This window comes from Salvelinus fontinalis, chromosome 19 (genome assembly GCF_029448725.1).
Source record: "Salvelinus fontinalis isolate EN_2023a chromosome 19, ASM2944872v1, whole genome shotgun sequence".
NCBI classification, from domain to species: domain Eukaryota; kingdom Metazoa; phylum Chordata; class Actinopteri; order Salmoniformes; family Salmonidae; genus Salvelinus; species Salvelinus fontinalis.
In genome coordinates, this window is record NC_074683.1 from 47,841,807 (window position 1) to 47,867,281 (window position 25,475).

The 25,475-nt window shown below is 42.4% G+C and overlaps 1 pseudogene; it reads right to left on the bottom strand.

Annotated features, from left to right (window-relative positions):
• Positions 1 to 201: 201 nt before the first annotated feature.
• LOC129816212 (tryptophan--tRNA ligase, mitochondrial-like) lies at positions 202 to 18,201 on the bottom strand (annotated as a pseudogene).
• Positions 18,202 to 25,475: the final 7,274 nt, after the last annotated feature.

Consider the following 25,475-nt stretch of genomic DNA (forward strand, 5'->3'; position numbering starts at 1 on the left):
AAATAAACTGCAGTTGGATGTGATCTGACTAGTTAGTTCCCAGGTAAATATGGATCTGGAAAACTACATCAGAGTCCAGCTCCCACAGATGGTCTGCTCCATCACCAGGATGGTGGGAGCAAAGAGGGTGAAAATATTATCCTAAGCAGTCAGGATCCCAGGTTAGTCTATCCAAGTATCACAGGGAGGCTGTGCTCTTCTTTATGTTCCATCTGCAGACAAGAGCCCAGAACTGAACAGGCAGAATGACTACTATTGACAGGGCATTGGCCTACTCATTACTCACTGCCCACAGCCTGTGTCTGATGACGTGCGTGTGTGTCTGTTTATTGTGTTAGAGCTTGAAAGTTCTCATTGGACTTTCCACAGAAAACCCATAGCATATCCTACACATATATTTATTGTTTAAGTAAAAAATATATTGCCATTAATTTGAAGCAAGGCATAGAGATTAATAAATGACAACAACAATATACGTAACTCAAGCAAACGTAGTCAAGCACCAGTAGAATCTTCCATTCCCCATTCACAGAGTGCAAGTCTCTACTTTTTTAAACAGTTTAACAAGTCCCCCCCCCCCCCCCCCTCCTTCAGCAAAAGTCTACTCTGGCGGACCTCCTTGAGGATGGGTGCAGCCAGTTCCTGGCCCCTGTGGGCTCCCTGGACCAGCAGCCTCTCCAGGTGCCTCCTGTCCCCCCTCAGCCTCTCAATCTCCTCCCTGATCGGTGTGAGTCGCACCACCATGGCCTCCGCGACCAGCTGTTTGTACTTCCCCATGTCTAGCCCCACCGCCTCCTCCACCGTGCAACATACTGCGTGCGTCAGCACCAGGTTGGACACACCCAGGCGCGCCGCAGGGTTAAAGGTCACCACGGAGGTGAAGTCTGACGGTACAGCGGATTTTGAGGACGATGTTGTCGGGCGAGTCAAGGAGGTTGACGGTGGCCATCTTCTGGGGGTCTGACTTGGACATCTTGGAGGAGGGGTCGCGGAGGGATTTGACCTTCCGTGTGGAGCTTGATTGGGATGAAAAGAGAATATGCCTTGTTAAGGCTGGGTTGTGTTTGGCAACGATATGGCTATTATTGTTATTAAGGTGAATGTACGCATGGGATATCATTACATCAGTTAATCATATCCCGATAAGAAGAACCAGGTCCTGGCAGTATGCTGTCAGCAGAGAAGTCAGGGGTGCATGGGGGGTGGCACTGGAGGATGAAAGGGGGAGGGTCTCTTTCCTGATGAGCTCTTTGTTTCAGGGTGATTTAAGAGGACACCTTTGATTGGGTTTCAAAGTGGTGGCGGATGACTGGCAGTTCTGCCAGAAGCTGTTGCTCTGGTCTCTTTCCCACAAAACGTCCATCGGTAAACAGCCAAAGACAGCACAAAAAGGCAGCATCAACCACTGTCCCTAACCCGCCCCTGTAATACACACACACACTTTTATCTATCCATCTCAACACGCGGGCGCACACACACATCTCTGAAGTCGTCTTGAGGACATACCCCCTCCCGCCTCCCCAAATCTATTATCACTTTATTTCTCAGATATATGAGGAAGGGAACAGTCCTTTAATCAAAGCTCCATTGCACGCATGGCTGGTTACATCTTGTGCTTTCATGACGGCAATAATGAAGGAGTATATCAGAGTGGGGTTATTAAGTATCCATCAGTAGAACTTGCTGGCCATGTGTCTTTGTGCATGTGCATCTGGACATATGTGTATGTATCCATAGGGTATATCTATGTGTATGAGAGAGAGAAAGAGAGAGTTGGATTTTGAGTATGTTTACATATGAGTGAGTGTCTGAGTAAGAGAAAATGTACTACACTGCCTGCATCCATAGATGTAACCCCTGTGTGGTACACAGTAACTTAATGAGCAGAACACGTGGCTCAGGGAATAAATCTCCGTATGTGATCTTGAAGATGCGGGCTAGGTCCTGAGCCAACTCCAGATGTTGGACCTGATCTTATCCTACTGGGATGTGAGTGGACCTGTAAAAACATAGAAAACCTCACACTCAATGAATTTGTTTTTTAAATATTAATTTAATTTATTTGCTGCAGCACACCCACACTTAATAGAGACTGAGCTCACTTGTAAAGGAGAATATCCGCAGCCTGCAGGACGTGGAAAGACTACAGCCCCACACTCCCCTCATTCTTCTGTTTACTTTTCATCTGGAGAGAGAGCAAGAGAAATAGGGGAGAGGGGTGTAGCAAGAAGAAAGAGAATGAAACATTGCAAGGAGAGAAAAGTAGAAAATGAAAGACAAAAAGAAGAAAAGAAAACAGGTTAGCTTCTCTTTAAGGCGGCATGTTCTCTTTACGAGTGAAGAGCACTCGCTCATACAAACTCAACATGGCTGAATCACAGGACATTTTCCACCACGTTTGACGTGAAGTCAGCTGTTGAGTAAACAAAAGGTGTTTTCAGTGTAGAACCAGAACACTGCTGGCTGTCCTTTCCTTCCCTCTGGCCTCCTAGTAAAACTGCACGTGGCCAAGGAAATCACTGTCATTATGAGAACATTTAAACAGATGTGGCAAGTGAGGTGCTGAAACAAACAGGACTAACAATAGTCAGGATGCTGAACATGAGAAAGGAAATGGAGGAAAATGGAAGGATACCATTGAACTTTCCACCATTTGTAACTTGACTAACAATTTAACTGATCATCAACTCAATTGTGCAGCCATTGATATTAATGCATAATTTATACAAAAAGCAGGATTTGTCTCCATGTAAACTCATTCAGTGGTTGTATCACTGCATTTCAAATCCTACAGTATTCCCAAGCTGTTATGTACCTTTCACTGAGGCAGGTGTCAGAGTCGGGGGAATACTGGAGGCAGCCCACGATCCAGGACAGTTCAGCGTGTTCAGAGACCTGTGGAAGGGAGGGAGACACCACAACCAGTCACTCAACATGGTCCAAGCCTAAAAAATATTATTGGTTTTAAACTAAGCCCACATGTAAAATAAAAAATCAAGTCTCTTCTCCACCACCTCAAATAAACATAACTAAAAACCTTTCAGATCCTCACATGGTGGGACTCCTCAGCTCCACCATGTGGTAGAGATAGGAACTATACTGGATTTTCCCTGTGTCCTAACAACCAGGTGCTCTGTTGCCCAGATGCATAGCCAATAGCCATACTCCATTATACTACATCAGTGACAAGGCATTAGAGCCATTAAATAACTCCAATCTCCTGGACATTAGCAGGGCTGGATTTAATGACTCCCTCTCTGCATCACGCTACAGCCATCCCATACTTTTCTCTCTCTCTCAACATGGGTCTCTCTAAAACCTATGGGCCTTGCCAACAACTCTCATTAGTGGGAAAAAAGGCGCAAAATCCTTCTGCTTCAGAGACTTAGAGTTTATGGGTGCTGGCGAAGTGACTGCCATCCCTCTCCGCTTAAAACGGATTCTAAAGAGTGTGACAAACTCAAAACAGCACGGACATAAACAAAATGTTTACAATGAATACTTGTAGCTAGAGAGGGGGGGATTAGTTACAGACAGACTATGAACGTGAAATAGGACAGATGTTGATGACAGCAGAGTGAGGAAGGAGACACTGATATAGATGTAGGTGCAATAAAATACATTTTAGAATGAACATCAACTCCATTCATATTGAATGTGATCTGTCTTCGTAGTATCTGAAACAAACACACTACTAGTAATGTTATGGATTATGTGATTATAGGACTCTTTTTTTATTTATTTAGGAGAAAGCCAAGATATTCCTATTAACCTCAGAGCTTTGTGGATCTGCTGCTGTTATTTCAGTAAGAAACGGTGTAACTCAGTGGCGACCAGTGGCGTTTTAAGACTAGGGAAGACAGTTTTTATTTCATTTTTATGTGCATGGCCTTATTTCTTTTACAGCTTATTGAATGACTGTCATTCATATTCCATTCACCTAGCTCAATATAACATCGATGAGATATAGGCTACTACATGATACTCCAATTTGACCTACACCCATCATGAGGTTGCTACAACGTAGTCTATAAATTAAAGTTTATAACGTAGATGCACAGATTGAGAGACAAATTGGAGTAATCAAGGTGACAGACAGTGGTTGTGTCCGAATACCCATACTTGCATCCTAAATAGTAGGCCGTTTGCGTATGGAAAAAAAATATGTTTTATAGTATGTGACATTTCGAAAATCGAGTATACTTTCGATGCCCAGATGTCATAATCATTTCTCCTTTGACAACAGCTGATAATAAGATGTCAATTAGATATGGAGATGCACTACCAAAATTAACCAAAAGCGGGAAACAAAACAATCACACATGACACGTTCTCAGTATATCAATCAATCAATCAATTTTATTTTATATAGCCCTTCGTACATCAGCTAATATCTCGAAGTGCTGTACAGAAACCCAGCCTAAAACCCCAAACAGCTAGTAATGCAGGTGTAGAAGCACGGTGGCTAGGAAAAACTCCCTAGAAAGGCCAAAACCTAGGAAGAAACCTAGAGAGGAACCAGGCTATGAGGGGTGGCCAGTCCTCTTCTGGCTGTGCCGGGTGGAGATTATAACAGAACTATGCCAAGATGTTCAAAAATGTTCATAAGTGACAAGCATGGTCAACTAATAATCATGAATAATTTTCAGTTGGCTTTTCATAGCTGATCATTAAGAGTTGAAAAACAACAGGTCTGGGACAGGTTGCGGTTCCATAACCGCAGGCAGAACAGCTGAAACTGGAATAGCAGCAAGGCCAGGCGGACTGGGGACAGCAAGGAGTCACCACGGCCGGTAGTCCCGACGTATGGTCCTAGGGCTCAGGTCCTCCGTGAGAAAGAAAGAGAGAAGGAGAAAATTAGAGAGAGCCAAGATTTTCAAAATGTTCATAAATGACAAGCATGGTCAAATAATAATCAGGAATAAATCTCAGTTGGCTTTTCATAGCCGATCATTAAGAGTTGAAAACAGCAGGTCTGGGACAGGTAGGGGTTTCGTAACCGCAGGCAGAACAGTTGAAACTGGAATAGCAGCAAGGCCAGGCGGACTGGGGACAGCAAGGTGTCAGCATGCCCGGTAGTCCTGACGTATGGTCCTAGGGCTCAGGTTCTCAGAGAGAAAGAGAGAACGAGAGAATTAGAGAGAGCATACTTAAATTCACACAGGACACTGGATAAGACAGGAGAAGTACTCCAGGTATAACCAACTGACCCTAGCCCCCCGACACATAAACTACTGCAGCATAAATACTGGAGGCTGAGACAGGAGCGGTCAGGAGACACTGTGGCCCCATCCGATGATACCCCCGGACAGGGCCAAACAGGAAGGATATAACCCCACCCACTTTGCCAAAGCACAGGCCCCGCACCACTAGAGGGATATTTTCAACCACCAACTTACAATCCTGAGACAAGGCCGAGTATAGCCCACAAAGATCTCCACCACAGCACAAACCAAGGGGGGGCGCCAACCCAGACAGGAAGATCACGTCAGTAACTCAACCCACTCAAGTGACGCACCCCTCCTAGGGACGGCATAAAAGAGCACCAGCAAGCCAGTGACTCAGCCCCCGTAACAGGGTTAGAGGCAGAGAATCCCAGTGGAGAGAGGGGAACCGGCCTGGCAGAGACAGCAAGGGTGGTTCGTTGCTCCAGAACCTTTCCGTTCACCTTCACACTCCTGGGCCAGACTACACTCAATCATATGATCTACTGAAGAGATAAGTCTTCAGTAAAGACTTAAAGGTTGAGACCGAGTCTGCGTCTCTCACATGGGTAGGCAGACTGTTCCATAAAAATGGAGCTCTATAGGAGAAAGCCCTGCCTCCCGCTGTTTGCTTAGAAATTCTAGGGACAATTAGGAGGCCTGCGTCTTGTGACCGTAGCGTACGTATTGGTATGTACGGCAGGACCAACTCGGAAAGATAGGTAGGAGCAAGCCCATGTAACGCTTTATAGGTTAACAGTAAAACCTTGAAATCAGCCCTTGCCTTAACAGGAAGTCAGTGTAGGGAAGCTAGCACTGGAGTAATATGATCAAATTTCTTGGTTCTAGTCAGGATTCTAGCAGCCGTATTTAGCACTAATTGAAGTTTATTTAGTGCTTTATCCGGGTAGCCGGAAAGTAGAGCATTGCAGTAGTCCAACCTAGAAGTAACAAATGCATGGATTAATTTTTCTGCATCATTTTTGGACAGAAAATTTCAGATTTTTGCAATGTTACGTAGATGGAAAAAAGCTGTCCTTGAAACAGTCTTGATATGTTCGTCAAAAGAGAGATCAGGGTCAAGAGTAACGCCGAGGTCCTTCACAGTTTTATTTGAGACGACTTTACAACCATCAAGATGAATTGTCAGATTTAACAGAAGATCTCTTTGTTTCTTGGGACCTAGAACAAGCATCTCTGTTTTGTCCGAGTTTAAAAGTAGAAAGTTTTCAGCCATCCACTTCCTTATGTCTGAAACACAGGCTTCTAGCGAGGGCAATTTTGGGGCTTCACCATGTTTCATTGAAATGTACAGCTGTGTGTCATCCGCATAGCAGTGAAAGTTAACATTATGTTTTCGAATAACATCCCCAAGAGGTAAAATATATAGTGAAAACAATAGTGGTCCTAAAACGGAACCTTGAGGAACACCGAAATGTACAGTTGATTTGTCAGAGGACAGACCATTCACAGAGACAAACTGATATCTTTCCGACAGGTAAGATCTAAACCAGGCCAGAACTTGTCCGTGTAGACCAATTTGGGCTTCCAGTCTCTCCAAAAGAATGTGGTGATCGATGGTGTCAAAGGCAGCACTAAGGTCTAGTAGCACGAGGACAGATGCAGAGCCTCGGTCTGACGCCATTAAAAGGTCATTTACCACCTTCATAGGTGCAGTCTCAGTGCTATGATGGGGTCTAAAACCAGACTGAAGCATTTCGTATACATTGTTTGTCTTCAGAAAGGCAGTGAGTTGCTGCAACAGCTTTTTCAACATTTTTTGAGAGGACTGGAAGATTCGATATAGGCCGATAGTTTTTTATATTTTCCGGGTCAAGGTTTGGCTTTTTCAAGAGAGGCTTTATCACTGCCACTTTTAGTGAGTTTGGTACACATCCGGTGGATAGAGAGCTGTTTATTATGTTCAACATAGGAGGGCCAAGCACAGGAAGCAGCTCCTTCAGCAGTTTAGTAGGAATAGGATCCAGTATGCAGCTTGAAGGTTTAGAGGCCATGATTATTTTCATCATTGTGTCAAGAGATATAGTACTAAAACACTTAAGTGTCTCTCCCGATCCCATGCCCTCGCAGAGCTGTGCAGATCCAGGACAGCTAAGCTAAGTATACAAAAATATAATGTTTTATTGTATGTAACTTTTTAATAAAAAAAAAATAGAGTATGCTGTAAATGCCAGGATGTTATACTCATTTTGGCTTTGTAGCTAATTTGTAGTTGCCTGCCGTGCCTTTAACTATCTATGTGCTTTAGTAGCTAGCTAGGACTAGAAGTTATAACTGTTCGATCAGTAACGTTTGCTAGCTACATGGTTACTTGCTGTTCACCGTCATCTTCCAATTTAACTTTAGCCTTGTTAGCTAGCTGGTTAGTTTCATTGCACATATGGGTGTAATCATTACCCCAAACAGTTGCAAAATATTCTGTTTTGCAACAAAAACTAGTGTTTATATTGGACAGATTCAGGCAGGTTCCCTCCTTGTTTGCTGAACCTTTCCAATAGAAACGCTAGTTTTTGTTGTAAAACGTTTTGCAAATGTTTGGAGTATACATCCCTGTTAAGGTAAAAGTAATGGTAAGCTGCACTCATTACTGTTTCACCTTGGCAATCCAATTTTATAAAGTATGTGGCCATCTAGCTACATAAAGTTCAAACAACTCTACTTTACTCATGTTTTGGTTAATGTACTTAATCTCATGTCTTTCAGGATCTAGATAAAGGAGTGTGAGCTGGAGGGGCAGCTGTCACCTGCATGGGTGAAAAATAAGTGGAAGAACCTTAGACTTAAGCAAAAATACATTGCAGATGTGGGCTCCTCTTTCTCCCCAAAGGGTCCAGATGGGGAGGTGGGAGAAGGAGGTGACCGAGGCCATGATTAAGAAGTTGTTTTATTTATTTTGTATGCATTTTATTTATAGCTGTTAATGTATTCATTTTTTTACTGTATTTGGTGAAGTTCGTTTTTTTTAAACCCAAAGTTGATTGCTGTTCTCATTGAAAGTGTTTCTTGCTTGTAATATTTTTTATTTATTTGATACCGTTACATTTACTGTTGGTGTGTTTTACTTTCAACATCAAAAAATGCACTCGCACATCTGAGCTATCTTGTTGCAGGTGCATGCTAACAATTAGAGAAGTTCAAAGTAAAAAGAAACCCTGCACACTGCTGTCGCTTTGGTATAGTAATAAATTGCATTTTTATAATACTTTTCATAACAATCTCAAAGCGCATCAAAAGCAAAAAACAAACAAGCAATATCAGGAGTAGCCTAGGTATAGTTAGGTCAACCAATAGAGGACAAGTCTTTGAGTGCATGCATCCTCCAAAGCTGGAGAGGGACAGTTCCTGGCTTGATCAGAGGAAGGTGGTCAGGGAGACGGGTGATGAAGATGGAGTCTGGTGACGATCTTGTTGAGGAATAGCTACTCTGGGAACCAGCTTGAGTCATGTAACCACTAGCATCCTTCACAATGTATGGCACCCACCCAGCTCGCATTGATGTGCCATCCTGGATGAACTGCACTACCTGAGCCCTACCTGCACTACCTGAGCCACTTGTGTGGGTTGTAGACTCCGTCTCATGCTACCACTAGAGTGAGAGCACCGCCAGCATTCAAAAGTGACCAAAACATCAGCCAGGAAGCATAGGAACTGAGAAGTGGTCTGTCGTCACCACCTGCAGAATCACTCCTTTTTTGGGGGTGTCTTGCTAATTGCCTATAATTTCCACCTTTTGTCTATTCCATTTGCACAACAGCATGTGAAATTTATTGTCAATCAGTGTTGCTTCGTAAGTGGAGAGTTTGTTTTCACAGAAGTGTGATTGACTTGGAGTTACATTGTGTTGTTTAAGTGTTCCCTTAATTTTTTTGAGCAGTGTATAACAGAACTGATATGTATAACGGAACTGATATGCCAGGCGAAAACCAGAGGATAATTTTTTGAGGTCACCACCCATTCAAACACTTGTCTATGGGATATTCAAAGGAAATCTTCCCAGATTGCAGTTCCTATGGCTTCCACTAGATGTCACCAGTCTTTAGAAAGGGTTTCAGGCTTGTTTAGTGAAAATGGAGCTAGAATTTGTAGTTTTTCAAGGTGGCTCTCATTTGGACCGTAGTCTTGTGGCGCGCGTGGATGAGGGCGCGCACTTCGTTATTTATCTCCGGTATTGAACATACTATTCTCCGTCTTAAATTTGATTGTTTATTTACATATTAGGGTACCTGAGGATTGATTAGAAATGTTGCTTGACTTGTTTGGATGAAGTTTATTGGTAACTTTTGGGATTGCTATGTCTGCATGTTGAACGACTGGAACGGGTGGATTACTGAATCAAACGCGCCAACTAAACTGACTTTTTTGGGATATAAAGAAGGACTTTATCGAACAAACCAACAATTTGTTGTGTAGCTGGGACCCTTGGGATTGCAAACAGAGGAAGATATTCAAAGGTAAGTGATTTATTTTATCGCTATTTTGGACATTTGTGACGCCTCTGCTGCTTGGAAAATGCTTTTAATGATTTTGTATGCGAGGCGCTTTCCTCAGATAATTGCATGGTATGCTTTCGCAGTAAAGCCTTTTTGAAATCTGACAAAGCGGCTGGATTAACAAGAACTTAAGCTTTTAAATGATGTATGACAGTTGAATGTTTAAATGTTTTGAATGTTTAATATTACGATTTTTGTATTTTGAATTTCGCGCTCTGCAATTTCACCGGATGTTGTCGAGATGGGGTGCTAGCGTCCCACCTAGCCTTAAGATGTTTTTAAGGTAGTCTCGAGGTATTGCTCGCCTGAGGTAGTGTGGTCTACAGCTTATCATGAGGTACTCTATCTACCAAGAGTTATCTATATTTTTCATAGCCATCTATTTACTATCACAAACCAACCCTGGCACTACAGGACTGTTTTGCTAGCACAGACTGAAATATGTTCAGGGATTCATCCAATGCCATTGAGGAGTATACCACCTCAGTCACCGGCTTCATCAAGAAGTGCATTGACGACGTTGTCCCCACAGTGACCGTATGTACTTATCCCAACCAGAAGCCATGGATTACAGGCAACATCCGCACTGAGCTAAAGGCTAGAGCTGCCGCTTTCAAGGAGCAGGACACTAATCCAGACTCTTATAAGAAATCCCGCTATGCCCTCAGACAAACCATCAAACAGCCAAAGCGTCAATACAGTGTCTTTACTGACATTTTCAACGTCTCTCTGACCGAGTCTGTAATACCTACATGTTTCAAGCAGACCAACATAGTCCCTGTGCCCAAAAAAGCGAATGTATGTTCAGGGATTCATCCAATGGCATTGAGGAGTATAACACCTTAGTCACCGTCTTCATCAAGAAGTGCATCAAAGCTGGGACCGAGAGATTGAGAAACAGCTTCTATCTCAAGGCCATAGACTGTTAAATAGCCATCACTAACTCAGAGAGGCTGCTGCCTACACTGAGACCCAATCACTGGACACTTTAATAAATGGCTCACTAGTCACTTTAAACAACGCCGCATTTAATGCCACTTTAATCATGTTACATATCTTACATTACTCATATCACATGTATATACTGTATTGAGACCCAATCACTGGACACTTTAATAAATAGATCACTAGTCACTTTAAACAATGCCACTTTAAATAATACCACTTTAATAATGTTTGCATATCTTACATTACTTATATCACATGTATATACTGTATTTTATACCATCTACTGCACCTTGCCTATGCCGCTCGGCCATCGCTCATCCATATACTTATATGTACATATTCTCATTCACCCCTTTAGATTTGTGTGTATTAGGTAGTTGTTGGGGAATTGTTAGATTACTTGTTAGATTTGTGTGTATTATGTAGTTGTTGGGGAATTGTTAGATTACTTGTTAGATTTGTGTGTATTAGGTAGTTGTTGGGGAATTGTTTGATTACTTGTTAGATATTACTGCACTTTTCGAACTAGAAGCACAAGCATTTCGCTACACTCGCATTAACATCTGCTAACCAAGTGTATGTGACCCAAAAAATAAATAAATTTGATTTGGTAAGCTGCCTAAATGACTACTACATCGGTAGCCATGAAGTGCTTTGAAAGACTGGTGACGGCTCACAACACCATCATCCCGGAAACCCTAGACCCACTCCAATCCACATATCGCCTTAACAGATCCACAGATAACGCAATCTCAATCGCACTCCACACTGTCCTTTCCCACCTGGACAAAAGGAACACCTATGTGAGAATGCTGTTCATTGACTACAGCTCAGCGTTCAACACCATAGCGCCCACAAAGCTCATCACTAAGCTAAGGACCCTGGGACTAAACACCTCCCTCTGCAACTGGATCCTGGACTTCCTGACGGGCCGCCCCCAGGTGGTAAGGGTAGGCAACAACACAATTGCCACGCTGATCCTCAACACAGGGGCCCCTCAGGAGTATGTGCTTAGTCCCCTCCTGTACTACCTGTTCACCCACGACTGCGTGACCATGATTAAGTTTGCTGACGACACAACAGTGGTAGGCCTGATCACTGACAACGATGAGACAGCCTATAAGGAGAAAGTCAGAGACCTGGTAGTGTAGTGCCAGGACAACAACCTCTCCCTTGTGAGCAAGACAAAGGAGATGATCGTGGACCACAGGACAAAGAAGGCTGAACACACCCCCATTCACGTGACGGGGCTGTAGTGAAGGGGGTCGAGAGTTCCTTGGTGTCCACATTACCAAACTATCGTGGTCCAAACACACCAATAATGTCGTGAAGAGGGCACAACCACGCCTTTTCCCCTCAAGAGACTGAAAAGACTTGGCATGGGTCCCCAGATCCTCAAAAAGTTCTACAGCTGCGCCATCGAGAGCATCCTGACCAGTTGCATCACCGTCTGGTATGGCAACTGCTCGGCATCCAACCGTAAGGCGCTACAGAGTAGTGGGTACAGCCCAGTACATCACTGGGGCTAAGCTTCCTGCCATCCAGGACCTATATACAAGGCGGTGTCAGAGGAAGGCCTAAAAAATTGTCAGAGACTCCAGTCACCCAAGTCCTAGTCAGACTGTTCTCTCAGCTACCGTATGGCAAGTGGTACCGGAGTGCCAAGTTTAGGTCCAAAAGGCTCCTTAACAGCTTCTATCCCCAAGCCATAAGACTGCTGAACAATTAATCAAATGACCAGCTAGACCAGGGGTGTCAAACTCATTTCGCATCGTGGGCCACATACGGCCTAGGGAGATGTCAAGTGGGCCGGACCATTAAAATTATACCATACTCTGCTATAAATGACCAAAATATCATGTCTTTCCTTTGTTTTGGTGTAAAGAAGCACAAGAACATTAGGAAAATATTGAAATTTAATGAACTATCCTTTTACAAAACATTTCATGAAACACCTCATATTTCCTTAGACAAATGTGCAATTTACTTTTATCATTCACAAATATGCATTGCAACTGATCCCACTGATTGTACAAAGGCACAAAACTTTAATTGGTACTGAAAAATATAGTAATGCACTTTAAGATTAAATGAGACTTTTAAAGAAAGGAATTTTTAAACCACTTACACATACGCATATAAAATCTAAATGTAATCCCTGCGTACACCTTACAAACTAAGGAGAGTGATTTTAAATGTGTAATGAAGAAAGTGTTCGCCTGTCCTGTAAATCTGTAAACTTCATACATGAAACATACATACACATACAATACATACTGAAAATTTATGGAGTTGTATGAACAGTAGAATTCCATCACACAACTTTTGTTTTGAAGCTGCTGACTAACATTAAAGTGCACATTTTTTAAATCACCACAGTAAGGATTCATCTTCACAGAGCTGTATTCTTTCAATGCAAACAGTATCTAAGGCAGCATTTTAAAGGTGTTAGTCTAGTCTGGACTTGTATTTGTTCCTGAAACTTGGCATCTTTTGGCCTGTACAAGTGCATCAACACCAGGTGTCATGTCCTGACTAGCTGTCACTTTCAGAATGTCATTTAAGTGCTTGTTTGTGAGCCTTGAACGCATTTTTGTTTTTATTGATATTCATCACTGAGAAAATTTGTTCACAAAGGTAGGTTGTCCCAAACATGCACAAAATTTTAGCAGCCAGGGCTGTTAATTTGGGGTACCCTGGTAGTAGATACTGATAAAATCTGTCCAGACCTACAGAGGCAAATTTGCCCTTCAAATCTGCATCACACTGCAAATCAATTATCTCTAGCTGAATTTCGACCGGCAGATCAGAAGCTTTAACTGTGAAAGGTGAGCGAAAAACTGAAAATTCTGTCTCAAGTTCACCAAATACCTGAAAACGTTTCTCAAACTCCCGCAGTAGTCCTGCAATTTTGTCTTTGTACTGTTTCATGTCCGCATCAGGTCTGGTCACACACACATCTCTCAGACAGGGGAAATGAGCAGGGTTGCCATTTGCCAGTTGCATCTCCCACAAAGTCAGCTTCAACTTAAATGCATGTATGTTGTCAGAAAACTGTGTGACAACTTTTTTGCGGCCTTGCAACATTTTGTTCAGATTGTTCAAGTGTTCAGTAATATCAACCAAGAATGCAAGGTCCCGTAGCCATTCCTGAGATTGTAATTCCAACACCGGTTTTCCTTTTTTCTCCATGAACTGTCCGATTTCCTCTCGTAGATCAAAGAAATGCCTCAGCACAGCGCCTCGGCTTAACCATCTCACTTCAGTGTGGTATGGCAGGCTTTGGGTAATGTTGCTGTCGCTGAGAAGTTTGTCAAACTGACGATGGTTCAGACCTCTGGACCGGATGAAATTTACAGTGCGAACAACCACCTCCATGACGTGGTCCATTTTCAGCGACTTGCAACACAATGCCTCCTGGTGCAAAATACAGTGAAATGTCCAGAAACGATCTCCTCCATTAAGGGCTTGTACTTTGTCTTTGAACTTTGTCGCGACACCTGCTTTCTTTCCGACCATGGATGGCGCGCCGTCTGTAGCCAGGCTGACAGCGCGGGACCAGTCCACTCCAACTCTGTCCAATGCAGCAACGACAGAGCCGAAAATGTCCTCGGCTGTTGTGGTGTCCATCATTGGCACCAACTCAAGAAACTCTTCAGTAACAGTCAATGTCTCATCAACTCCTCGAATAAATATGGCCAGTTGGGCCACGTCTGTGATGTCAGTGCTCTCGTCAATTGCCACGGAAAATGCAATAAATGACTTGACTCTCTGTTTCAATTGACTGTCTAAATCTGCCGATTGTTCCGAAATCCTCTCTGCTATAGTATTCCTCGTCAGGCTAATATTGGCAAAAGCTTGTCGCTTCTCGGGACATACAAGTTCAGCCGCCTTCATCATGCATCGTTTAACAAAGTCACCGTCGGAATACGGCTTCGATGCTAATGCTATTTCGCTAGCAATTAGGTAGCTGGCTTTTACCGCTGCTTCACTGACTTCTCGGCTCTGGATGAAAGTTGACTGCTGTTTCCTCAGACCCGCCAGCAATTCGTTAATCTTATCTCTTCTCAGTTGTCCTTGCAAGCCGTCATATTTTTCGCTGTGATGAGTCTCGTAGTGGCGTCGAATATTATATTCCTTCAATACCGAAACTTGTTGCAAACACACCAAGCACGAAGGTTTTCCGTGCATCTCTGTAAATAAATAGGACGTGGTCCATTTTTCTTTGAAAATTCTACACTCCTTATCTACTTTTCTCCGTTTGGATAACGACATTTTGGCTAATGAGGGTGTAGCGGAGAGGTAGAGACCAAGGTATTAACAACGTCGTAACAAGCAGCAGATGGCGCATTGATACCGTCTGCTGTTTTCAGTCTGTCTCAGTGATGCGGCTTGTCTTCTACTCTGATGGAAAGAGTGCGCCCCTTAGCGGATAATCCATGAATTGCAGCGAATTAAAAATATTAATTCCATGTCTTTTATGCATTTTTTCCACTTTCAAATTATCCTGCGGGCCTGATCGAACCTCCTTGGGGGCCGGTTCCGGCCCGCGGGCCGTATGTTTGACACCCCTGAGCTAGACGATTTCCCCCCCCCCCCCCCCCCCCACCGTTTTTACACTGCTGCTACTCGCTGTTTATTATCTATGCATAGTCACTTTACCCCTACCTACATGTACAAATTACCTTGTTTAACCTGTACCCCGGCACATTGGCTCAGTACCGGTACTCCCTGTACATAGCCTTATTATTGTAACTTTTTTATTTTGTAAATATTTTCTTAACTTTATTTCTTGAACTGCATTCTTGGTTAATAACTACTTGTAAGTACGCATTTCACGGTGAGTTCTTCACCTGTTGTTTTTGGCACATGTGACAATTACAATTTGATTTGATTGAGTATAAATATATGTGTGAGTGAGCAAATTATGGACTGAGTGTTTGTATGTGTGTTGGAGTGACAGTGTGTCACAACAGTGCAAAGATTGAAATAAAAGGTCAATAAAGATGCAAGGTTAATGCAGATAGTCCGTGTAGCTATTTTGGTAGTTATTTAACAGTCATATTGCTTGGGGATAGAAGCTGTTTAAGAGATTGTTGGTGTCAGACTTGATTACCGGTACGTCTTGCCGTGCGGCACCGGTACCTCTTGCCTGCATCTAGCTGATCTGGGGAGTAAACATTAGTCCAAAATGTGTTTATTTTGGACAAATTCAGGTAGGTCCATCCAGAATCGGCAGAATGAATACACTTCTGATCATCAGTCACACACAGTTCACTTTCATTGCAGCCACGTACAGCATCATCACTTTGCTCATTGTATCATTTCTTATCGCATCTGCACGCTCTCCTCCGCACACCTTTTCCCTTAGCTGTTGTGTTGTGCAGTGAAGTCCACAAGCAATGGACAGCCAAACATTCAAACCATAAATGCTAACCTCTACAGAGTCTCCATCATTGTAACCATATTAGCTAATGTCATAGTCAACAAACTCAAATAAAATTGTATTTGTCACATGCGCCGAATACAACAGGTGTAGACTTACAAGCCCTTAAACAACAATGCAGTTTTAAGAAAAATAAGAAATGTTAAGAAAGTATTTACTAAAATAAACTGAAGTAAAACTAACGCTTTAGTAAACCCACAATCAAATCCATGTGCACAATCAGGCATAACAGTGTACAGTAAGCAGTTTGCAATTACACCAGTGGCAATACATTTATAAAACCAAAAGCTTACCTTGACTTAGAAGAGATGCAGTGTTGGATGGCCTTAGCCAGCTAGCTAACAGAAATAGCATTCCTCTCTGTTTGAGTCAGGTTGTTGAGTAGGCTAAATTAGCTGCATTAGCTAAGTAAGTGAAAGGTTAAATAAGAAGAAGAAAAAAAAGGAAAAAAATAAATATATATAGCTAGCTCTCCCCCTCTGCTGCTTCTCCATTTAAGAAATGAATTTGTTCAAAACTCTTCAACTATTGTCTTTCTCTCTCTGAGTCAACTACTCACCATATGTTATGCACTGCAGTGCTAGCTAGCTGCAGCTTATGCGTTCAGTACTATATTCATGCTCTGATCCTTTGATTGTATGAACAACATGTCAGTTTATGCGGCAAGAGCGCTGATGGGTCGGAGGGTGTCCTCTGGAAGTTGTCATAATTACTGTGTCTATGGAAGTGGGAGAGAACCATGAGCCTCCTAGGTTTTGTATTGAAGTCAATGCACCCAGAGGATGGAAAATAGCTGTCTTTGTAGGGTAGCACTCTGTGCTGCCCTACAGGGTGCTGTTGAGGCTACTGTAGACCTTCATTGCAAAACATTGTGTTTTAATTAATTATTTGGTGACGTGAATATATTTAGTATAGTTTTATCTAAAAAGGATAACAGACGTTTCACTATTTTTATATTTTATGAAGTTCACTGAGTAGGATGGTTTTCCCCTTCCTCCTCTGAGGAGCTTCCATTGGTGTAACTTTACTATGGTCTTTCTCTCGGACACACATATGCCCACGCACACACACTCGCGCCATTCTTTTCAAGCTGAAAGCCCTTCACTTAAGACACTATTGATTTCAACTGGTCACCATTTTTTCAATGAAGTCAAGTGTTTTCTTTGGGCGGTAGTGGTATTTGTACATGTGGAACAGACTCTGGTTAGTTTGTTCAATAGGAGATCCCCTTCGCTGCCAAGATATGTGGCATGAAGCTAAATGGGAATAAAAATAGGCCTTGGTGCGTGTGTGAGAGAAATATCACAGATGAACCACACTATCAAAACACATATGTCACTTGCAGAGATAGGCTGACACATATAAACACACATTTTAAGTGTCCAGGGAGAAGAGAATGTCTATTCGGATTACACTTCCTTTCCTAACTCAGGAGTTTACCCCAAAAAATAATTATCCCCTTCATGTGGCTTCCTCTGAAGTAAATGGTGGTATGTGTTTTCATAATCCCTGTGAATTTGCAGAGCACACAGTGAAGATAAGGATTGGAGTGATAAAAGAAGCGTTTTAAACTGCCTGCATTAGGTAACCATTCAGAGCTTGCCATGATAAAATAAACATTCCAATATAGCCACCACTTCAGCTGACTTTCTTGATGACATGCTGGGAAACAAATCCAAAGCAGCCTGCTCAGACTGCCAAGTCACAAACACACTCTCAGCTTTTTCCAACTGTTTGCAACACCACATTAGAAAATAGGCTCAAACTCTTTTAATAGAGCAGTGATTATGTGTGTGTGTGTATGCATGAGTGTGTACCTGCCTGCATGTGTCTGACTAACCTGTGACTGCTGGAAGAGGATAGATGTCTCTGGGTCGATGCCACAGGCCAGCAGGCTGGCAACCATGACCAGTATGTTGACCCGCAGAAGGGTGGGGTCCTGAGACTGGGTGATGGAGTGCAGGTCCACTATGCTGTAGAGCACTAAGGGGTACTGGCTCTGCAGGGACACCCAGCTCGCCAGAGCCCCAAGGTATTTCCCTAGGTGGGGCACAGATGTGGGCTGGATCCCAGAGAACACATACCCTCCTGGAGGCTCCTGTTGAGGAGCGGAGGAGAGAGAAGAGTTTGAAAAGAGATCAAACTTGAGAGGGAGAAGCAACTTCCTGATGGGCCGCCCCCAGGTGGTAAGGGTAGGCAACAACATGTCTGCCACGCTGATCCTCAACACCGGGGCCACTCAGGGGTGTGTACTTAGTCCCCTCCTGTACTCCCTGTTCACCCACGACTGCGTGGCCAAGCACAACTCCAACACCATCATTAAGTTTGCTGACGACACAACAGTGGTAGGCCTGATCACCGACAACGATGAGACAGCCTATAGGGAGAAGGTCAGAGAACTGGCAGTGTGGTACCAGGACAACAACCTCTCCCTCAATGTGAGCAAGACAAAGGAGCTGATCGTGGACCACAGGAAAAGGAAGGCCGAACAGACCCCCATTAACATCAACGGGGCTGTAGTGGAGCGGGTCGAGAGTTTCAAGTTCCTTGGTGTCCACATCACCAACAAACTATCATGGTCCAAACACACCAAGACAGTTGTGAAGAGGGCACGACAACACCTTTTCCCCCTCAGGAGACTGAAAAGATTTGGCATGGGTCCCGGATCCTCTAAAGTTATACAGCTGCACCATCGAGAGCATCCTGACCAGTTGCATCACCGCCTGGTATGGCGGGGCCAAGCTTCACTGGGGACAAGCTTCCTGCAATCCAGGACCTATATAATAGGTGGTGTCAGTGGAAAGCCCATAAAATCGTCAGATACTCCAGTCACCCACGTCATAGACTGTTTTCTCTGCTACCGCACAGCAAGCGTTACCGGAGTGCCTAGTCTAGGTCCAAAAGGCTCCTTAACAGCTTCTGCCCCCAAGCCATAAGACTGCTGAACAATTAATCAAATGGCCCCTGGACAATTACATTGACCCCCCTTCCATTTGTTGTGTACACTGGTGCTACTCGCTGTTTATTATCTATGCATAGTCACTTCACTCCTACCTACATGTACAAATTACCTCAACTAACCTGTAGCCCCACACACTGACTCGGTACCGGTACCCCCTGTATATAGCCTCGTTATTGTTATGTTATTGTGTTACTTTTTATTTAAATTTTATTTTTTACTTTAGTAAATTTGGGAAATATTTTCTTAACTCTTCTTGAACTGCACTGTTGGTTAAGGGCTTGTAAGTAAGCATTTCACGGTAAGGTCTACACTTGTGTTATTCGGTGCATGTGACAAATAAAGTTTGACTGGATTTGAACAAGAGTAATAAAAGTAACAGACTTTAAGACAACATCAAGAGAAAAAAAATTAGAAATTAAGGAGAGAAAGAAAAACTGAAGTCACCTGCAGAGGTGTTTGTACTGTATGCAGCCAACTGGCAGATTGGGAGGCAGTGGTCATGGTTGTATTGCTGTTATGGAGATGCTTAATAAAATTCATACCTAGCACCTCTGTAACAGTCAATGGGAGAACGTAACCAGCATATGTCCAATGAAAATATAGAACACTCTCCAGCCAGCCATTGAGGCCAGAGCAAAATAGTGGAAAATAAACCAATAAGAGTTGAAAAAAAATGTAGGTATATAGTCAGAGCAGAAATCAAGTGTGTGGAGTGTGTGTGAATGAGAGTCTATACTCAAGAGCATCACAAACCACAGCTATCAGACACAATTACATGAAGACCTTATTTTAAAGCCTTGGTCGGAGTTGAGGAATAGGCTCTTTTCAAAATTGGGATCCTTAACGTTAAGAAAAATCCCTAACCGATTTCAATTGTTGTTGTTTTTTTTAACAAAATTTAAAATCACAGTGCAGTTATCACGGAATGTTATTCTCCGTTTTATAGCCTACTTAGACGATAGGCTATAAGGGCCAGGGGAAAGTTGTGTCAAGAGAAGAGAGAAAAAGGCAAACTTTAGGCTATTTTGCTAGACATACAAAAGAAGATGTTGCGATACATATTACCAAGACATTCTTTCTGTCTGCCCCATCTTCTCTATCCCTCACGCTTGCTCGCCTGCCCTTGCTCATCGCTAATGATGCGAGCGTGTTCAGATTTCAGTCTGTTGCGTGTAGAATATCCTAGCCTATTCATTGATGACAGGCCCTGCTTTACAGAAATTGCGAGACATTGCAAGCCAATAAATTGCAATATACAACATTCCATTGTAAGATACAGCTTTTGATTGCCAATAGATAGGCCTAGTGCACGGTTTTGACTCCGTCTGCCTGGTGGCCGAACCTGCCCTTACTGTGCCCCTCCGCTCTCTCTCTGTCCCTTGCTAGCTCACTATGAAAGATGCAAGTATTTATGTTCTCGGGAACTACGGCAACTAAATCAGTCTCCTCCGTTTCAAAAATACTGAATCTTAGGAGGCGATTATTAGCGGAATGTACATATGTACATACTACCTCAATTGGCCCGACCAACCAGTGCTCCCGCACATTGGCTAACCGGGCTATCTGCATTGTGTCCCGCCACCCGCCACCCACCACCCGCCAACCCCTCTTTACGCTACTGCTACTCTCTGTTCATCATATATGCATAGTCACTTTAACCATATCTACATGTACATACTACCTCAGTCAGCCTGACTAACTGGTGTCTGTATGTAGCCTGGCTACTTTTATAGCCTCGTTACTGTATATAGCCTCGCTAATGTTTTTCACTGTCTTTTTACTGTTGTTTTTATTTCTTTACTTACCTATTGTTCACCTAATACCTTTTTTGCACTATTGGTTAGAGTCTGTAAGTAAGCATTTCACTGTAAGGTTGAATACCTGTTGTATTCGGTGCGCGTGACAAATAAACTTTGATTTGGTTTGATTTGAATTTAATCCTGACACCATAGAGGAAGAGGTGAAGCGAGAGGTTTCACTCTCGCCAAAATAAGCCCAATGCATTTCTATGGACTTGTTTCGGACCTAAGCTTGTCACCTGCCTTCTCTCCTTTAGGACGACTCCCATTGTTAGGGCAGAGATATGAGCATCTCGTCATCATATACAGATCTCTGTTGACACTCAGAAATGGCAGTGGACATGCAAGGAGTCGAGGAATCAATTCTTTTGGAGTCGACTCTCAATCACCAAGTCATCGTCAGTAACTTTGGAAAAATGCAAGTGACAGCACCAACAATATTTTTGAGAAGTTAAATGAGAAGGAAATGCAAACATTGCGAGGTCGAATTGGAGTACAGTAATGGCAGTACAGGTGCAATGCTTAACCATATAAAAAGGGACACATCGTGAGACCCAAACCATTGCTGGCAGCAGCATTGTGAATTCACATGGAATTTTAACGGGAAAAAAAATATGAAATTTGGTTGTTTAAATGTTACATCCCTATGTTCTTTCGACTCTAAAAGAGGGATCACTTTTCGCATTCTGATCTGTGGGCGAATATTGTGTTTCTGGTTCTGCTGGGTTCTGGCAGGCTTGGGTCTGGCATTGACCTACTCCATTGAGCCTTGGCATCGATAAAGTATACTGATTCTGGCCTTGGTCCATTCCTACTAGTAATGGCATTTTGCTCGGCCTGTACTAAAATACTGTGTTACTGAGGGGGCAAGGGGAGTGGCATGAAAGGGGACCTGGAACTTTACTAATGACTAAAGAGGTTTCTTAGTGCCACGCCCTGACTTTAGTTATATTTGCCTTCTTTATTATTTGGTTAGGTCAGGGTGTGACACGGGTGGTTTGTTTAGTTTTTGTATTGTCTAGGGGTTTTTGTCTTGTCTAGGGTTTTTGTTATCTATGGGGATTTTGTATTGTCTAGGGGTATGTAGGTTGATGGTGGCCTGGATGGGTTCCCAATCAGAGACAGCTGTTTTTCGTTGTCTCTGATTGGGGAGCCTATTTAGGTTGCCATTTTCCAAGTTGGTTTTGTGGGTAGTTGTCCTTGCTAGTTGCCTGGATGCACTACGTTGGCGTCACGTGTCGTTGTGATATTTATTGTTTTTGTTGGCGACATGGGTAAATAAATAAGTATGTACGCTCCAAACGCTGCGCCTTGGTCCACTCTTTTAAACGGCCGTGACACTTAGCTAAATATATTAAACAGCAGCGCAAGCATTTCAAACGACCTCGTACTCAATTCTTGCTCGTACAATATGCATATTATTATTACTATTGGAAAGAAAACACTCTCTAGTTTCTAAAACCGTTTGAATTATATCTGTGAGTAAAACAGAACTCCTTTTGCAGCAAACTTCCTGACAGGAAGTGGAAAATCGGAAATCGATGCTCTCTTCTAGGGCCTGCCTATTAAAGTCCTTGATATTTATTCGTTTAGATGCACTTCATACGTCTTCCACTAGATGTCGACAAGCAGTGAGAGAAGAAATGGAGTGTGTAACTTGATCTGGGCTCGAATAAATGCTCTTTGTATGACGTGTCACCAGTTTCCTGTTTTCTGCAGAGCGCGTCAAGGGACCTGGATTTGCCTTCTGATAAGCTGTCGTTATGGACGACTAATATCTCCGGCTTTGATTTTATTTGATACATGTGACAATATCATCGTAAAGTCTGTTTTTTCAATATAGTTTAATCAGATTATTGAAATTTTTTCGGGAGTTTTGCCGTGTTCCGTTCTCTGAGTTTGTTGACGATGGAGAGATTCGCGCCACTTGGCAAGTGTGCTTGCTAAATCGAGAGTGAAAAGGCCGTTCTAAAACCAAACAACGATTGTTCTGGACAAAGGACCCATTGTGCAACGTTCTGATGGAAGATCAACAAAAGTAGGACCCATTTTATGAGGTTATTTCATATATCTGTCGTACATGTGAACTAGTTGTTTGCGGCCAGGTTTTGGGTACTCTCTCGCCATAACGTAAACTGCATATCGTAATGAAGTTATTTTTAGAATTCTAACACGGCGATTGCATTAAGAACTAGTGTATCTATCATTTCCTATACAACATGTATTTTTTAGTTATGTTCATGAATAGTTATTTGGTCAGAATATGTGTGTCAGAAAAAGTGTCAGAAAAATATCCGGACGTTGTGGGAAAAAGTAGCTAGGTTAGCATAATGTATAACCACTGATTTCAGCTCTAAATATGCACATTTTCGAACAAAACATAAGTGTATGTATAACCTGATGTTATAGGACTGTCATCTGATGAAGCTTATCAAGGTTCGTCAAAAATTATATATCTTTTGGTTTGTTACGATCGCTAACTTTTGCTACTGGGGAATGGCTTGTGTTTCTTGGCTATTGTGGCAAGCTAATATAACGCTATATTGTGTTTTCGCTGTAAAACACTTAAGAAATCGGAAATATTGGCTGGATTCACAAGATGCTTGTCTTTCATTTGCTGTACACTATGTATTTTTCAGAAATGTTTTATGATGAGTATTTAGGTATTTGACGTTGGTGTCTGTAATTATTCTGGCTGCTTTCGGTGCAATTTCTGATTGTAGCTGCAATGTAAACTATGATTTATACCTGAAATATGCACATTTTTCGAACAAAACATAGATTTATTGAATAACATGTTATAAGACTGTCATCTGATGAAGTTGTTTGTTGGTTAGTTTGGTTGGTTCTTGGTTAGTTAGGTTGGCTTTGTGCATGCTACCTGTGCTGTGAAAAATGTCTGTCCTTTTTTGTATTTGGTGGTGAGCTAACATAAATATACGTGCTGTTTTCGCTGTAAAACATTTTAAACATCGGACATGTTGGCTGGATTCACAAGATGTGTACCTTTCATTTGCTGTATTGGACTTGTTAATGTGTGAAAGTTAAATATTTCTAAAAAATATATTTTGAATTTCGCTCCCTGCACTTGAAGTGGCTGTTGTCATATTGTGGCCGGCCTCGGGCTTGCAGCCAGAAGAAGTTAAGCAGCGCAAACAAAAAGCGTAAACAATTGTCAATTGGAACCATTTTAATATGTTAGAAGTGACTGTCAGCAATACCTGGCTGAAAGTGTTCTCTAAAGCCAGTTATACACCGTGCTTGAAATTGTATCGACACAATACCCTCCACAACACAAGCAAAAACAGCTGTCATAAAAGGCTGTAGAAGTCGGGATACCTTACAACCATGGCTCTAAAGTGCGACCAAAGCATACGCTCCTAAATATTTTGCTATGTGACCTGACATTTATTCTGGGAGCACCAGTGCGACTAGAAAAAAAATACACCCACATGCCATGCGCCTCCCAAATTTTGTAACAATGTGGAGGGCTCTGCATAGCTCCGCAATGACATGATTGGGTGATGGTAGGTGGGGGAGATACATCCTGTATAAATCCTCTCTGGGATAGGGTCTAGTTTGCTGAATTTCCGCCTGACTGACGTGCCCAAAGTAAGAGAAATAGAGCCATGCCTGTTACTTAGGCCCAGAAGCCAGAATATGCATATAATAGCATTGGATAGAAAACACTTTGACGTTTCTAAAACTGTTAAAATAATGTCTGAGACTATAACATAATTGATATTGCAGGCGAAAATCTGAAGAAAAACCAACCATAATTTATTTTTTGAGGTCCCAGGCTCTTATAATTCAAACCTATTGTTCTTAAGTAAATCAGTCTCCCAGATTACAATTCCTATGGCTTCCACTAGATGTCAACAGTCTTTATTCAAGGTTTAAGGCTTGCTTTTTGAAAGACAAGCAAGAAATTTGAGTTTTGGTTAGGAGAGCACCAGCAAAATATCAGTCTTTCGGCGCGCGCGAGAGAGAAGGTGCACGCTTACTAATTTTGATTTCCTATTGAACATACTACTTTCCCTATGAAATATATAGTTTAATTACATTTTAGAGTACCTGAGGATTAAATAGAAACGTTGTTTGACTTGTTTGGACGAAGTTTAGCAGTAGCTTTTTGGACTCCTTTGTCTGCACGTTGAACGAGTGGATTACTGAAATCGATGGCGCCAACTAAACAGAATTCTTGGAATACAAAGAAGGATTTTATCTTACAAAACGACCATTCATGTTGTAGCTAGGACCCTTGGGATTACAAACAGAGGAAGATCTTCAAAAGTAAGTGATTTATTTAATCGCCATTTGTGACTTTATGAAGCCTGTGCTGGTTGAAGAACATGTTGATGTGGGGCGCCGTCCTCAGACAATCACCTGGTATGCTTTTGCCGTAAAGCCTATTGTAAATCGGACAACGCAGTTAGATTAACAAGAATTTAAGCTTTTAAATTATATAAGATACTTGTATGTTCATGAATGTTTAATATTACGATTATTTATTTGAATTGCGCCCTCCAATTCCACCGGATGTTGTTGGCTAGCGGGATGCCTATCCCTAAATACAAACTCAATTCCTTGAAAAAAAACATGGAG